This window comes from Oryctolagus cuniculus, chromosome X, assembly GCF_964237555.1.
Source record: "Oryctolagus cuniculus chromosome X, mOryCun1.1, whole genome shotgun sequence".
NCBI classification, from domain to species: Eukaryota; Metazoa; Chordata; class Mammalia; order Lagomorpha; family Leporidae; genus Oryctolagus; species Oryctolagus cuniculus.
The window spans coordinates 34,740,503-34,755,949 of NC_091453.1; the positions used below are offsets into that span (position 1 = coordinate 34,740,503).

The 15,447-nt window shown below is 43.3% G+C and overlaps 1 protein-coding gene and 3 non-coding genes across 4 annotated transcripts in view; all 4 read left to right on the forward strand.

Annotated features, from left to right (window-relative positions):
* The window catches only part of CLCN5 (chloride voltage-gated channel 5), a 176,531-nt gene that overhangs the window by 76,919 nt on the left and 84,165 nt on the right, over nucleotides 1–15,447 (forward strand). The gene's annotated exons all lie outside the window — the stretch shown is intronic.
* MIR532 (microRNA mir-532) lies at nucleotides 11,674–11,732 on the forward strand. Its single transcript, NR_162678.1, has one exon. It is a non-coding gene; the product is annotated as a microRNA mir-532 (primary transcript).
* Nucleotides 12,041–12,100, forward strand: MIR188 (microRNA mir-188). Its single transcript, NR_162563.1, has one exon. It is a non-coding gene; the product is annotated as a microRNA mir-188 (primary transcript).
* On the forward strand, nucleotides 14,784–14,844 carry MIR502B (microRNA mir-502b). The gene has a single exon (NR_162667.1). It is a non-coding gene; the product is annotated as a microRNA mir-502b (primary transcript).

The window sequence follows — 15,447 nt, forward strand, 5'->3', positions numbered from 1 at the left end:
AGCAGAATTTCCAAGGTCTCTTTTTGGCAATGAAAAGGGAATAAAGAGAAGAAATATCTAACCAGTGTAGTAAAGGTTTGTGTCAAGGAGAAAAACAGTTACACCGCTTAAGTCTATTGCAGCTCAACTAACACTTCTCTAAGACAATATGCTGAGTGTTCTGCATGTTGTTTTATTCATTTTCTCCCCAGCAATAATTTCTTAACTCAATGTTGCATTAACCTTGAGGCAAGCCAGCAACTTTTTTAGGTTGCTTTTAATGCAAGTAATTTGCTTGCCTGTATGATTAATTAAGGAATGTAGAGGTATAATTTTCCTCGGTTTATAAAGTTGTTAATTAAGTTCTGCTGGCCCACAAAAATCTAACTGTTGCAGTTACTGTTAGGCAAGGTACAATAAGGTGTGCAATTGGTATGATGTTTCCTTCAGCTAACTAGAGAGGACTTGTTATTTGGTGGCCGGGTGGTGGGTTAAGCAATACGATGGTTTAAGCAGATTTAACAATCTGGCAAGACAAGTTAGGAAGTGATATTCCTGCGTACTTCTGGCATTAGAGAGAGATGTGCTGGCCTCCAGTAGATTTGGGTCTCTTCCTTACTTGGCTGAGCTCTCCATTCTAGGCTTTTTCGGTTTCCTCCCCACACCCACTTTTTCTATCACCAAGGTCAGCCTCAGAGCAGCGTTTCCCCCAGAGACCTGGAGAGGAAGGGTTTCCGGCTGTCCTTGCTTTTTTAATTTAAGGGCTTTGTTTAAACCTGAATGCTATGGGGAAAATGCAGTTTTCCTATGTGTAAGTGAAATATCTAGCTGGATTTTGTGGTCCTTTGTCTCTAAAGTTCTAAAATTGCAGACTTTTAATATGCTGAGGTGTGTGTTTTTGAAAATGTGTTAAATTCCAAAGGGGTAGAGGTGAAGGAGTGGAGAAGTGGACTGGAGTGTCAGGACTGCTTTTTATAGATTTAGTATGTGATCTTTGAGAAGAGAAGTAAGAACGAAAGCTTTTGCAATGAAATAGTGTAGTCTGAACAATAATCATTGTATACTCCAGAAGCATCTCTTGAGCACCCGTTGTGAGGAGGATCTGAGAGAAGTATGCCCTGACTTTTACTTCTCTTGTGCTAATATATTATTTTAAAAAATGGGTTAGGGCTAGAGAATGAGAATACAATAAAGTTGTGAGTGGTATTGTCCAGAGAGAGTTTATGAAAGGGAGAGTGTTGTGAAAGATGTGAGACTTGAGCTGGCATGTAAAGACAGTTAATATTTGGACATGTATACAGGAGAGATGACAATCCAGTCTGGCCCAATAACACACCACTGGTTGGGGGTGGGATGGGCTGGCCTTGAGGAAATTGTCTTGCCTAGAGAAGAGGGCCTTGGAGAGCTGGGAAGTAGGGGAGGAGTCAGTGATGGAATGTGGCCAACAAAGGGAATGGCCTTGGAGAGGGATAAACAGAAGGAAAGATGTAAAGCAGTTAGTGCTGAGACATAAGTAGGAAAAGTGGGAATGAAATTCAAGGAATGATTCTGAAACATTGAAAACAAGGAACTTCACACTTGGCAGCAAGTTAAATACAGAGGTTAAAGGAGGAGGGCACAAAAGAGAATTCTTAGTAAAGTGTGAAACAGCAATTGTGATTGTAGGGAATTTGAGAAGAATGAAATCTGCTTTGGAAAGTCCTGATGAGTTTAGGTATGTTTTTCAGGTGTCAGACTTTTCACTTGGTGATAAAATGATTTGAAATATGCTGTAGCTTGAATGGGAGAACAGGAATAGCTATTTAGAGTTTGGAATGTCTTTGAGAATAATGATGTCTGAAACCCTTGATAGAATTTAGAGAGGTGATTTATAAGATATATTCTTGAGAGAGACTAGACACAAGTAGGAACCTTGAGGAAGGAAGAGGTGACAACAAAGACTGAAAAAAAAGAAGGATCAGAGAGGCAGTAGGAGAACTGGAATACTACTAATATAAACTAAGATGAGGGCATTGCAAGAATAGGGAGCCCTCTTATGTCAGATGCCAAAAGAAGAAATAGAGGAAAGTAGGCAGTTAAAAAGGAAAAGTCCTTTATAGCTGTGTTGGATTGTAGTGTATAGTAAGCCACTTTTACCTTGTGCTATGGTTTAGATATGATTTGGCCCCCAAATTCACACAGGACTTTAAACCCCAGAGTCATAAGTTCATGGCACTAAGGGAGTAGAAACTTAATCCAATTATGGCATTTAGGAGGTCAGCCTAGTGGGAGGTTCTTAGGTTACTGGGGAGTGTGCCCTCAGAAGTTAGTTAGCAGGGGTTGGCATTGTGGCATGGTGGGTAAAGCTATTGCCTGTGACACTGGCATCCCATATGGATACTGGTTAGAGTCTTGGCTGCTCCACTTCTGTTCCAGCTTCTTGTTAATGCTCCTGGGAGAGCAGTGGAAGATGGCCCAAGTGCTTGAGCCCCTGAATCCACATGACAGACCAGGAAGAGGCTTCTGGCTCCTGGCTTCAGACTGGCCCAGCTCCGGCTGTTGCAGCCATTTGGGAGTGAACCAAAGGATAGAAGATCTCTCTCTCTCTCTCTCCCTCTCCCTCTCCCTCTCCCTCTCCCTCTCCCTCTCCCTCTCCCTCTCCCTCTCCCTCTCCCTCTCTCTCCCTTCCTCCTCCCTCCTTCCCCCCCTCCCTAACCCCTGTAACTCTGCCTTTCAAATAAATAAATAAATCTTTTTTTAAAAGGTAGTTAGCATGAGAGGGATGATTATGTAGCCTGAGTAGAACCCAGTCTTTCTGTTTTCTGGCTCACCATGTGATCATTCAGCAGCATACCTTTGCTGTCCACCACCTTCACAGAGGCCAGAGCAATGAGGCTACCTGATCTTGGACTTGAACCTCCAAAACTGTGTAAAGTTAGTTACATCAGGTATTTCAATGTAGTAATGAGAAGCTGATTAATAATACACCTTATAAAGTTATAATTTGACTATAATACAATAGTATAGAATTTGATACTCATTCTTGTGGTATTTCATTCTTATATATTCTTGTATTTCATTCCAGGGTGGTAGATATTCTTGGAGGCATCTAACCCATGACACAGTTCTGCTGAATAAACCCTAGAGACAGCATAGGACAGTGACTTATGCATATTGTCTTAAAATATATACAGTAGGTCTCAAAAGTTAAACAAGATTGGAAGAATTCTTTTACAAAGTTTCAGCAGGTTTTTAGCCTCCCAAATGGATGTTTCTTCATATCAACTTTGGTATGAAGTAACTAAGATGCCAAAGTGTCAACCACTTGCCTTTACAGGTCAGCTCAAGTCAGTGAGGCAAGGGTTAGAATGAGAATCCAGTTCCCCAGATTGTTTAAACAGTTTTTTTTCCCTTCTGGAGTGGCCATTTGGCACAGCAGTTAAATATGCCACTTGGGATGCTCGCATGCCATAGCAGAGTGCTTGATTTGAGTCCCACATTTGCTGTCCATTCCAGCTTTCTACTAATGTGCATCCTTGGGGGCAACAGATGATGGCTCAAGTATTTGGGTTCCTGCCACCCATGTGGGAGACACAGATGGTGTTCCCAGCTCCTGGCTGTAGGATTGGTAAAGCTTCCACTGTTGTGGGCATTTGGGGAGTAAACCAGTGAATGGGAGATTGATCTCTCCCTGTCTCCCTTTCTCCCCACCCCTCCATCTGTTTTACAAATAAATGAAAATTAATTTAATAATTTTTCAAAAAGAATACGTTTTTTCTTCTTTAACTCACTGAGAGAACACAGATTAACCTTCAACTCAGCATATATTGTCTCTTGAACCCAAGTTCAGATCCATGCTTATTCATGAGCTCACATTTTAGAATGTCAGCATAAGATGTAGGCAGTATTTGTCATGCCATTAGTCACCACGCCTTGGGTAGGTGGTTGGGCAGAACAACAGGCTGGAGTGTGTGTCCCTAAACCCAACACACCCTAAAATCTTCCCGAATTGTAAATCATTTTATCTGAATTTTCTTGTGCAATAATGGTGAAAAGGAAGTAATTTGAATAGCTGCTGAAAGACATTTTTGGGTCATTGCAATGGCAAATACTTCACACGAATGTGAGCAGCTCTACTTCACCTAAGAGCAGAAAGATTTATTTTACAAGTAGTTATGGACATTCTACCGTGTATCTGAGACCTCCAAGCAATGGCAAAATCAGTCTCTTCTCTTGGGGCAAGATAAGGCACAATGCAAAGAAACTGGAATGCAAGGCAGAATGTGTGTAAGTGCTATGTGAGCGACTCATAGCAGAGACATTCTTAGAGTGGGTTCTTGGAGGAAATGTGGTGTGCAAAGTCTTGACAGCTCCTAAGAAAAGCATAACTGAAGAGATAATGAATCTATTCATTCTGTCAGTCTGCCAAGTGGTAAGATGTAATAAGTTTATATACTAAATGAATAGTCTAACTGTGTCTATTTTTGGAGAGGACTTGAGCTCATGAGTAAGGTCCTTCCAAGTTGTCGAGTCCTTCCTCCCCTCTCCCAGTTTGGTCTAAATTTCCCTTGAGCAGTAAAATAAAAATCACTTGACTGCCCGTTTTATCATGTGTTATGTCTTGGGTTTAGACCTGTAACAGGGGTTAGGAAATGAGGGAAATATTAGTGTTTCATATTAAGAACGCCAGCACAGGCTAGGTAGCTTGCTTAGGACTAAGAGTAGCACAAGTGTATTACTACATGCTGGCTATTCGAGGCATATACAGCATTCTGCGGTTTAGTGCCCTGCAGATACAGTATGGCCATTTCAGTGAAGAGTGCAAAGACCCCCACATACCCAGTTCTTGGCCTGAGCCATTATCTGCCTGTGTGTTACTGCTGGGATTCTTCACATTTTTTTTTATGTAATTGTGTCCAAACTTGATCACTCAAGTTCTGCAGACTGTTGAAAATGTCCTTCATGTGCATCTTATTCATATTGGCTCATTACCATCCTTATGCAGAAAACTGTGGCAAGGTTCATCTTTATGAAATCCCTCACAGAATGAGTTGCCAATTCATTGTCTTGAAATATATTGAATCACTCCTCTTCTTGGTCCCTACCCCATCACTTCCTTTCTGTTCTCACCCCACCTCAGCCTACTTCAGGGCCTTTTGGACACTCTCAGATATAGTTTATGACAGTTGAACTTTTAAATTGATCTCCATATTGTAAATTCATATTTGCACTTGCTACTAAACTGTATCTCTTTTTTTAAATATAGATTTATTCATCTACTTGAAAGGCAGCATTACAGAGAGAGGGACAGGGAAAGACAGAGAGAAGAGATTGTCCATTCGCTAGTTCATTCCCCAAATGGCTACACAGTGGCAGGGGCTGGGCCAGGCTGAAGCCAGGAGCCTGGAACCCCATTACAGATGGTGGCTTAACTTGTTACGCCACAGTGCCAGCCCCTAGAGTAAACTTTCTCAAGAAACGTTTTACCCTACAAGTTACAAAACTTTGCTAAGCTGCCCATTGCCTGTAGCCCTGTTTTGCTGCCAAACCAGTCATTTACATACTGTCATCATGATCTTCCTGTCCATCTGGACTTGCTATGTTCTTTAAGTTCAGTTCATTTGGAAAAATTAAAATACCTGCTTTAGTTTCATCTCAAGCGGTAAACCCCATACAAAGATGAGTTGGGGGTAGTTTTAATGTATTCATTCTTTGCACCCAAATAGCTATAATAATGAAGAGAAACAATGTCAACAAGTCACCTGAATTTTCTCTTTCTGATAGCATGACCTTGATGACCTTATTCACTGTCTTGTCTCTGTCAGAACTCTCCACTCCAGCCAAACTGGTTTGTGTGTGGTGTCTTAGGTGGTACCTTTACACAATGTACTCTCCTCTCTGCCTTCTGGAATACCTTCCTCAACCTCCTTTTCCTTTTGACCTGTCTTATCTTATCCTCTTGTTTGCTCTTCAGTCTATCTGGTCTGTAGCACTATCTCTTCTCTCTAAATTCTTGCATTTTGCATCTGTTGCCTTGTATCAGTACTTCAGCATCTCATTTTATTTGGCCCAATTCTGGCCTCATTAAATCATAAAGTCTGAGTTGGGACAGATCTTCGAGAATCTTTAGGATTCTTGCTTGAGGTAGACACTTTAAGCTCCTCAAGGACAGAAATTACATTGCACCTCTCAGGCTTCCACTATATGACCCCCTTGTTGGGTATTGCTGACTGGACACTATTGGACATCCCATTATCCTGGGACTTTTCAGGAGCTAGTTATCTAGTTTATTCTGCTTTTCACCAGTGTTGCCCCACAGGTGTCAAAGGCATACCTTTATCATCTTGCCTCCCACATGTCCTTGTTGTACAGTCTCAACCCTTTACACCTTACCTCAGTATACCTCCTCACTCATCTTCTGAACACATACATACAGCCTTCTTGGTCTCTAATACATTTTGCCAACCTCTCTTTTACTTCAAAGTTAAAGTAATGAACACGTTTTAAATTAAAGAGCTCACCTTTGTATCTGTCTTTCTCTTTAATTCTCTCTCTGGGCCCCACTTTCGAACTTAGTAATGTTTGAGACGAATCACCCTTTAACAGCACCTTTCTGGCTCTAAACAAGAGTGACGAGTTGGGGTCAGGGGCATTTATGGGGATCTTTGAATGACATTTCGCTAGAGAGACCTGTTTTGTTGCCTCTGATGCCAGTAATGCTGATCAACATTTGGCACTTCTGGTGTGCCAGACCTGGAGCTTGCCACTGGTCATGTTGTCCTGGTTATTTCTTATGATGCCAGTAAGAATCAGGTACCACTGCTATGTGCATTTCATAGATGAGATTCAGGCACAGAGAGATAAGACACAGTTGTTCATGACAGAACCAGGAATTCCGAAGTTGAGATTACACCATACCACTCAGATGACACAAATGTAGGATGTGTGTGGGAGCCAGAGCCCCATTTCCTGCTTATGTATTCCTGCACAGATGTGTACAGAAATATACCATCGTGGGGTGCAGACTGGAACTTTCTCACTTAGCCTCCCACCATCCTCTTCACTCCTGCCATGATGTGGCACCCACACATGGCTGGCATATGCAGTGCTACAGAGTGAACCTCCTCTTGAGCAGGTGCATGCAACATGTGCAGATGAACAAGCCTTCTACTCTAGACCTATGACACGCCCACTTCCCCACCTGCTGGCTACTTAAAGGCCTGAAGTGTTGGAGTGTGAATTTTTGCAGTCCTCCTCCCACACCTAAGGTTTGCAGGCTTTCTCTCTCTTCCTCCCTCCCTCCTTCCCTCATGCACAGAGTGCCAGCAAGAATCTTCAGCTCATCAACCTCCCTTTGACATAACTTGACTATAAGAGAGGGAAGTTTCCAAATTCCACTCCTACCTATGGGGTTTGTAGGAGAGCGAGAATCTTTCCTTCTCTCCCTCATTTACATACACACAACAATACAGGGGTTGCTAGGCTTGGGGTTTCCTTATACATGTGCAGGCATGTGTGAGCACACACACACACAGGGTCTGAGCCTCTGACCTGTGCATCCTCCTAGTTGCATGGTGAAGTGTGAGATTTTCAGTCCCACTCCCATGTGGAGAACTTAGAGGAGATGGAAATTTCTAGTGCCCCCTTCACCTGAGCAGATGCCCTTTTCCTGTCAACAAGCAGCCAGGACTGAGGATCTGGTTGGCAAGAGTGAGCTTTTGTGTAGTGACACCCTCCTTGCTCCCTGACACACAGGTGGTACACAGAGGGCTCTAGGAGAGCAAGACTCCTTAGCATCCCACACCTGCTCCGTCCTTGCACATCATCTGTCTGTGGGGGAGAGAGGAAAAAGTTCCTGGAATTTTTGTCTTGCATGCCTCACATGCAAGGCAGAGAGATGCCAAGGCCTTCTGAGCTGTGGCCTACTCTTGATCCCAGCATGCCTTCTCAAAGTGCCTGTCCCCCCAGCATGCTTTGTTAGATGATAGACTTTAAAAAAAATTGGCTCTGACTACAAGCATGTGTCCATGCATATGCACACACAGACACACACACACACACCTGCACATGCACATGTACACTGGAAGGGAGAAGAATCCTTCAGCCCATTAATATTTGCTTTCTGTGATGAAGCATGTGGAGAACTAAAAAATAATCTCTTGGGACTGGTGTTGTGGCCCAGAGTGTTAAGCTTCTGCCTAGGACACTGGCATCTCACATGGGTGCTGGGATACATCCCAGCTGCTCCACTTCCAATCCAGCTCCCTGCTATTGCTCCTGGGAAAGCAGCAGAAGATGGCCAAAGTGATTGGGCTTCTGCCACCCACATGGGAGACCTGGATGAAGCTCCTGGCTCCTGGCTTTGGCCTGGCCCAGTGCTGGCTGTTGTAACCATTTGGGGAGTAAAGCAGTGGATGAGACTTTGTTTCTGTCTCCCTCTCCCTCTCTCTGTAACTGCCTTTCAAATAAAGTAAATATTAAAAAAAAATAAAAAACAATCTGCCTTTCTTAGAAAAAAGAAATGTTCAGCAGCAGTAGCTTAACTTCTGGATGGTGGACAACTTCTAAGCTGTAATATTGACCAGAAAGATTGAAGACTAAAGAAAAAGTGTCAAGCTGGACATGTATTTGGCTCATTGCATTTTAGTTAGTGATGTCAAACAATTGATGTGTAAGTGAAAAAAAAAGTAAGACTTATCCTACAACTGGGACCAGTGTTGTGACACAGCAGGTTAAGCCACTTCCTATGATGCCAGTCTCTCATATGGGCTGCGGTTTGAGTCTAGGCTGCTATACTTCCAATCCAGCTCCCTGCTAATGCACCTGGGAAGGTAGCAAATGATAGATAGTTCATGTGCTTGCTTAGCCCCTGTACCCATGTGGGAGACCCAGATGGGGTTCCTGGATCCTGGCTTTGGCCTGGCTCAGCTCTGGCCTTTGCAGCCATTTCAGGAATGAACCAGCAAATGAAAGGCCTCTCTCTCTCTCTCTCTCTCTTTTTGACAGGCAGAGTTAGACAGTGAGAGAGAGGCAGAGAGAGAGCGTTATAGACAGTGAGAGAGAGAGACAGAAAGGTCTTCCTTCCGTTGGTTCACTCCCCTAATGGCTGCCATGGCCAGCACTGTGCTGATCTGAAGCCGGAGCCGGCCCAAGTACTTGGGCCATCCTCCGCTGCCCTTCCGGGCCACAACAGAGAGCTGGACTGGAAGAGGAGCAACCAGGACAGAATCCAGTGCCCCAACCAGGACTAGAACCCGGGGTGCCGGCGCCGCAGGCGGAGGATTAGCCAAGTGAGCCGTGGCACCGGCGAAAGGTCTCTCTTTCTCTGTTTTTCCCTCATTCTCTGTCTTTCCACCTCTCTCTGCCACGCAGTATTTCAAATAAATAAATCTTTTTTTTCTAAAAAAAAGGATTATCAGGGCCGGCGCTGTGGCTCAGTTGGTTAATCCTCTGCCTGTGGCACCGGCATCCCATATGGGCGCCAGGTTCTAGTCGGGCTGCTCCTCTTCCATTCCAGCTCTCTGCTGTGGCCCAGGAGGGTAGTGGAGGATGGCCCAAGTGCTTGGGCGCCTGCACCCGTGTGGGAGACCAGGAAGAAGCTCCTGGCTCCTGGCTTCGGATCGGGGTAGTTCCGGCCATAGCGGCCATTTGTGGGTGAACCAACAGAAGGAAGACCTTTCTCTCTGTCTCTCTCTCTCACTGTCTATCTGTCAAATAAAAACAAAATAAAAAAATTAAAAAAGGGATTATCTTAGTGCCAGCGCTGTGGGCATTGGTTTGAGTCCTGGCTGCTCATGTGACTGAGAAAGCAGTCCTTGAGACCCTGCCCCTGCACGCAGGTGTGAGATCCAGAAGATGCTCCTGGCTCCTGGCTTTGTCCTGGCCCAACCCTGTCTGTTGCAGTCATTTGGGGGAATGAATCAGTGGATGGAAGATCGATTGTGTGTGTGTGTGTGTGTGTGCGTGTGCCCTCTCTCTCTGTAACTCTGACTTTCAAATAAATAAATGAATAAAATCTTAAAAGAATTATCCTACAGCTAATAAATTTAGTTTCTTAGTCTGTACATTAAAAGCCCTTTGTGTTTCAGTTGTTTCCAAAGGTTGTGAAATGCTGTTCAAATGATAGTTGTTTATAGCACCAAATAGTGTGAATATTTACGGTATTTAAAAATATCTGCTTTGGAAATTTATGTTCATTAAATAAAATAAAATTTAAAAAAATATCTGTAGGATTCACAAGTAAACATTATTCCTATACCTGTTGTTCCCATGTCTCTGTTCTCCACTCCTCCAAGACCCGTTAGTCTATGCAAGCCTCTTGAGCCATCATCTTTTTCACCTTGATTTATAGGACTATGAGCTTCTTAAAAATATGTACTTCCCATGGGGCAGGCATTTTGACATAGCCCTTAAACCACTGCTTGGGACACCCACATCCTCTATCAGAGCACCTGGGTTTGTGCCCTGGCCTCACCCCAATTCCAGCTTCTTGCTAATGTAGACCCTTCGAGGCAACTGCTGATGACTTAAGTGGTTGGATGCTTGCCACCCATGTAGAAGTCCCTGATTGAGTTCCCAGCTCCTGACTTTCACCTGGTCCAGCCCTGGCAGTTGCAAGTACTTAAGCTATCATCACTATCTCTCAGGGTATATATTAGCAGGAAGCTGGAGTCAGGAACTAGGCTGGATATTGAACCAATGTAGGATGTGGGTCTCTTAACCAACATCTTAACTGCTAGACCAAACACCTGCCCCTTCCTTGAGCCTCTACATGCTTTCCAAGATTCCATACTCTTGGTTGTCCTCTTATCTGATGAGCCTCTCTTAGTCTCTTGATGGTTTCTCCCCTTTTTCCTGAATTCTGAACATTAGAGAGAGATACATAGGCTCAGTCTTTGAACTTCTATTTTCTACTTCTCACTAGTCCTTTTTGTTCTCATCTTGTCATGAGGCTCTAAATACCATTTTCTGGGGATGACTTCCCTTGATATATTTCTAGCCCAGATCTCTCTTCTGAATGCCAGATGCCTGTGTCCCACTGTGTACCAGACACCTGCCCTTGGATGTCTATGCCAAAGTCCTGGCTTTCCTTCTCCCTCCTTCAAAAATACCTACTACTTTCTCTGTTCTCCAACTCAATAAACAGCATTCCCTGATTGCTTAGGTCAAGGGTGTGGATGATTTGAATAGGCTAAAGTCTTTGGATTCATTTTGACATGTACTTTTTTCCCTCTACTTTTGAAGTCTAAAATAGTATCAAATTCTTGTTGGCTCTACTTTCAAATTACATGTCTAATCTGAGTTTCATACAATCTCCATTACTTCTGCTCTAATCTGCTTCTTCCTTGGGCTGACAAGTACACATCCTCTCCCTGTGTCATCTGTAAAATAAGGATAGTGGTCATTCTCTCATAGATATTTTATGAGAATAAATGAGTTATATATGAAAAACACTTAGAGCTTTTAATGTAATGAATGCTATACTGGTATTAGGAATATAATGCAAAAGAAAGAGGGGAGGAAAACAAAAACAGATTATTGAGAAGAATGTTCCTGAATGTACATATGAGAGTATACACAAACACTCCTCCTCACAGCATATCTGGAGCACAGTAGCACACATATCTATACAAAGCATGAAGGCCAAACCCACTCATGCCATCAGGTACACACAGTCTACAGGAGAGCAAACCTCCTAACTTGCTTTCTCTCTTCCATGCCTTGAGTGTAGGACTGTTGGAATCTTAATTACCCTCCCACACCCAAGGCTTGCAGGAGAGTGAGCCTTCTCTTCCCTCTCCAGTGCACAGGTATGGATGGGTACACATGCACACTAAAGGGTTGTAGCCCCTCATATGTCTTGTATGTGGGTTACATACACATATATAACTGACAACAGCCACTCCCTCTAGATGACCATCCTGCCCCCATGCATGCCCTGTTGGTTTATACCCACCACTCCGTGCTCCTCCTGTGGCTGCCTTGCTGCCCACATGCTAGCCCTAGGCTAGTGGCTACAGCTTCCTAGAGTGTGCCCACACATCATGCCAAGAGAGTGAACCTTTCCCTGCTCCCTCTCTCACATCCCTTGCATGGTGGAGGGTGAGCTTTATGAAAACCCCTCCCACATGCAGGGTTTGCAGGATGGTGAGCCTCAGCTTTCCTCACGCTCTTGTGCATGTACACATATACACATGGACACCCTCATAGAAAGAGGAACCCGCAATCAGGCAGTGGGAAGACTCGCCTTCTGCTCTGCCCTCTGTCCTTTCGCCTGTCTCAGTTGTACACAGATCTTGCAGGGGAGAGAGATTTCACTTAGCTTTCTCTTATACAAAGTTACAGGCCCTTGTGCTTGGAAGGGGATACTTTTGACCTGGTCTCACCTTGCTAGCACCTAGAGGAGAAGAGAGAGCCTTCTTGGAATTCTTATACATGGGTATGATGGAAAGGGAGTTTTCTAGGTAATTCTCAGAAACCCAGAGTGTGAGGCAAATTGTATGTGCTCCTTAATGCGCACATTTAGGATATAAAAAAGTAGAATTCCCTCACTATTCCATGCCTTCCCATATGTACACCTATTTGCACAAGAAAATGTGTGAAGGCCTGTCTTCTTAGACACTCATGTAGACATGAATCAGAGTATTAGCCGTTTCCATTCTCTTTCCAGTCCCAAGGTTTGTAGCCAGTTCATTCAGTGATTCATTCATTCATTCGTCAAATATTTATTGAGCATCTGCTATGTGCTGGGTACTCCTCTATGTACCAGAGACACACCAGTGAAGAGAAAATGAGAATCCCTGTCCTAGAGTCAGGAGACAGATGGTGAACAACAAAAGTTGGTAAAATAAGTGGTATGGCAATTGTGATAAGTTCTCTGGAGAATACTAAAGCAGGAAAAGGGGATAAGGAGCAGATGGGGGCATTTGCTAAAGAGACGGTGGTGGAGATGTTTCAGTATTGAGTGGGAAATCATGAAGACCTGCTGTGTTCTAGGAACAACAAAGAGCCATTGCAGCAGGGGTGGGAAGTAGTAAGATATGATAGAAGGGAAAGCTGACCATTAGTATATGTCTCTAAAGGTAAGGACTCCGTTTTTTAAAGAAATAACCATCATACCATTATCACACTTAAAAATCATTACCAATAATTTCTTAACCACATCATATTTATCCATTGCTCAAATTTCTGATTGTTTTAGAAATATCAGAAGTTAGGATCCAAATAAAGTCCACGTATTGCATTTGGTTGATAGGTATCTTGTCTGTTTGATTCATACCTTCCCCCTTCATCTCTGTTTTGTTTCTTTTAGAGTTTATTGTTGGAAGAAACTGGGCTATCTCTGCTATAAGGTTTTCCACAGTCTAGATTTTTCTGATCACATCCTTGTGATATGGTTTACGTGTTCTTTTTCCTTGTTTGTATTTCCTATAAATTGATAGTTGCATCTAGAAGCCTGATCAGATTTGTGTCTAATTTTGGGGAAGGAAGACAGAATTATTTCCATCAAGAGGTACATAATGACTGGTTTTCTCTTTCTCTGTAATGTTAGTTGCCATTGATGCTCAATTCCTAAAGCCATTACTTCATTAAAATGATAATATTCTAATTCCGTTACTGTGTCTTCATTTATTAGCTGGAATACTTGTATTAGGAAAATAAAACTTCCCCTTATCTACTGTTTGATTACACAGTGGTACAGTTTTAATAGGCAAGACAGGATAAATGCTCGATTTTCTTTATCAGTACTCAAAGTAATGGTCAGTCCACTTGCTTCCTCCAAAGAGGACTTTTCAGAAACTATTATAAAAACTTCATGGATTTAAGTATATGAGGATATTTCAAGAAGTTTGTGGAAAATGGAATTAAAAGTTATGTTTATTTTGGTGCAAAAATGTTTTGAAACCCATGCATAGTTTCTTCATGATACATTTTTCATTAACTTCTTGAAGAAGTATTTGATCTTTCAATCCATTGTAATTATTATTTTCAGTGGAGCTCAAATATCCCGTCTTTAGACAGTAGGAATTTCTTCAATCTGCTGCTTTTGCAGGTGCATTAGTAGGGAGCTGGACCAGAATTGGAGCAGCTGGGACTCAAACCAGTGTCCATATGGGTTGCAGGTGCCACAGGCTCTACCCATTTGCCACAGCGCTGGCTCCATAAATTCTTTTTTATAAATTCCAATTCAAAACCAGGATTACAGGGATTTTACATGCCTTTGTTTTACAAGTATTGTTCTGTTGTGCAGTGAAATGAGGGAACAAGTACAGAAACAGGGAGAGTGATTAAGAAGCCACTGCAAGAATTCCAGTGAGATATGGATGGAGGCCTTTACCAGGGTAGTGGTAAAGGTGGTAAAAAGTGATCAGATATAAGGATATATTTTTAAAATGTTGGCTGGTTGGATTTCCTGATATATTTGATATGAGATAGGAGAGAAAGGGAAGTCAAAGACTCTTCTTCTTCTTTCTCAGCTGTGAATTGGACTGTGTCTCTAATCCTTAGTACAAGATGCAAGTGCTATCCCAGTGCAATGCACCTGGGCAAGGACTCATGTAGGGTGTCCTCTACACGGAGAAGGTGGCACCTATTACCTCTGCCAGTCCCTTTCATGGGCTTTTTGTAAAACACTTGGGGTTTGAGGCTGCAGCAGTGAGCAAAGCATTGGGGCCTTGGGCTTACCATGTAGCAAGCTTGTCCTCATCCCTGTTAAGCCTATCTTCATCTGTTCATGCAGCTGCAAAAAGTGAGCTTTTTCTTTCACTCCACCCACACCCCCTTGGGATCCAGCTGCTTGAGCCTTCTCTTTTGCTCTTTCTCTCTAATCCTTGATACCTGGTGTTAGTGCTTTCTATGTGCAATGCACCTGGGCAAGGATTTAGAGTGGGATGAGCCTTATCTGCCGATGGAAGATGACAGAGCACCTGTACACTCCCTCTCTTGCCTGCCTGCCAATAATTATTGGCAGTTACATGTCAGCCCCAGGGATATATAATGAAAATTGTTTTGCTAGGCAGTTTTGCCATTGTGTGAACATCATAGAGTATATTTACATAAACTGAGGTGGCTACAGCATCGCTAAGTGACATAATCTTAATGGACCACCTTCATATACGTGGTCCATCATTGTCTGTGCATGTCATTACACAATAAACAACTGCACCCGACAGGCTGTAATGAGCCAGTAGTGAACAGGACAGCCATGGTCCCCTGAGTATACTGCCTAGTGGGTACATAAAAGAAGCTGAAGCTCACTTGCACTCATGTGCACATCTGCATCTCTGCTGGGCATGCTGGAGAATGAGTTTACTGTTTAATCCCCACTCCCCAAACACCACAGCAGGACGCTCAGGACAGACTGAGCATCTGTGGATGTGGACTTGTATGCATAGAGTCCCACTGACACGGTGTACGGAGGCAGAGCCTTCCCCGCTCTCTCACACCTCCCAGGAAGGGCACTGAGGGGTCTTGGTGTTCTTCCCTGAA